The following is a 2094-nucleotide window of genomic DNA, read 5'->3' as shown; positions in this document are numbered from 1 at the left end:
TAGTCTCCCATGGTCGCACTCTGTGGACCTATTCCAACACCCATTGCATGGTATTCGGGATGGATACTAGTGTGCTAGCGCCAACACCTTCTCCCTGGTATAGAATTGATAGTCTTGGAGAAAACTCGCTCTTCCTTGGACAAAACTATCTAATGATGGTGAAAGGCGATCCAACTGTTGTTGACACAATGTTACTAGAACCATTTATGAGAAGCAAATGTGTCTATACCTCGGACATTAGTGTGGTTCCCTACCCTGGTACTGATATAGTAGGCCACTTCAGCCTGGATGATCAGTCCTGCGTTGGTCTCGAGATCGACAATAGATGCCCCATCCCAGAGAATCACTTGTGGTTCAAAGCAAGTGTTTCCAACACCGAGGAATGGTTGAGTTGAAGTTCATTTCATTGCTTGTTATTTGTTGTGTGGTGAAAACTTTAGTATTTATAATGTATCCTCGTTGTCAATGTGGGTTGATGACCCGTTGTATGTAATAAAATGATATGCCTGTGATAAACTTACTAAATTTATGAGTGGCTTTCAAGTTGCTTCTGTGAGTGAGTGGTGCGACGAGGCAAAAAAATATTTTCCGAATACATAATTGTATGTGCATTGCAACAGGTTATCGGATGAGGCCAATCAACAATAGTAGTACACTATTTGTACTAGCTTCACATGCTTCGCGCGTCATGCAGGTGTTTTTACTGTAACCATATTGTATGTAACCAGCACCTCGAATCCTCGATACTAGTACTATATAGTAAGTAGTAGGAGTAGTAGGGTGGCATGGGCCAGAAAAAGCATTCACGTCTAGGAGTACGGCACATGCCACCAGCATGACTTCCATCTGACACCATATTTCTTGGAGTCCATGCTAGAGCAATCTCTTCAACCTCATCATTTCTCTAACTCAGCCATCGCGTGGCGGGCGAGGTGGGGGTTTGCCGATAGTCGGTTTCCTCAACTGCAGTCCCACTTGTAAGTCCAACTCCAACGCTCTATCAATATATGGATGTACTCTTCTTCCCAATACAAAAACTTGCATCCATTCTACTCCCTCCGTTGCACAATACATGCCTTCTAGTAGTATTTGTCAAGATATATATGTATCTAGACATGTTTTAGTATATAGGCACATCCATTTTTGGACAAATGGAAGTCAAGTATTTTGGAACAGAGGGAGTACACAATAAAATTTTTAAGTTAGCACAACTAGTCTAATCCAAGAGCACAACCGAAGATTTGGTCGGGTTCTTCCTCCTTTTGCCGACACGTGGGACATCCAGCATCCAGGTCGTGTCATGAAAGAAAATAGAGTGGTAGTTGATAAGTTGAAGCCACGAGATGTGCATCTTGGGTTAAACTGTAAATAGAATCTTACTACTCTTGAGTAACTCCAAAAGCGGCCACCGAAGATCTTTCTTGGATTTGTTTTTCATCACCAGCACGTCGAGGTGAAAGATGTGCAGGTTCAGTGGGTCCTCTCGTGTTTTCACTGACATGTGGGGCCGCATGTGAGCAAACAGACGATGGGCTCCGCGCGTCCGCTGGCTGGCTGAGAAGAGAGATAGAGGAGGGCTGAGCACGGCCTGTAGGAAATTTGTTCTACGTAACCAGCACCTTGATATTCGCGTGTGGTTGTTTCTAGAATAAAAAAAAGGAGGTACCCCTACTTATGTTACTCCCACTAGGCCTAGTAGGTGACCTTGCGCTTGGCTCTTTGCCTCTTCCGGAAGTCGATGGTTCTACAGTAGTGCTTCTGGCAATCTGACACCAAATGAACTGCTGCACGTCCACCGCTTGTAAGCAAAAGTTTCTCCTCGTGCTGCGAGCCACCGCGCACGCGTTGGCGAGGGAGAAGGCATAATCAAGCTTCTCGTCATTTTGCGAGTTGACGGGACACATCAAAGTTATTTACTAGTAGTACGTACTCTCTCCAAAAAAAGGCTGACCATGTCATTGCTACCATCCCGTGCTCCGTCGTTGAGTACGTGCACTATTCACGTGCCATTCACGTGCCATCGAGGAGAAAAAATATTGCGTAGGTGCCATCGAAGTGCACGACTCACTTACGGAAAAGGGTTTCCCCCCGCTT

This window comes from Triticum dicoccoides, chromosome 3B, assembly GCF_002162155.2.
Source record: "Triticum dicoccoides isolate Atlit2015 ecotype Zavitan chromosome 3B, WEW_v2.0, whole genome shotgun sequence".
Taxonomy (NCBI): Eukaryota; Viridiplantae; Streptophyta; class Magnoliopsida; order Poales; family Poaceae; genus Triticum; species Triticum dicoccoides.
The sequence above is the reverse complement of the archived record's forward strand: the minus strand, read 5'-3'. Positions refer to the sequence as shown.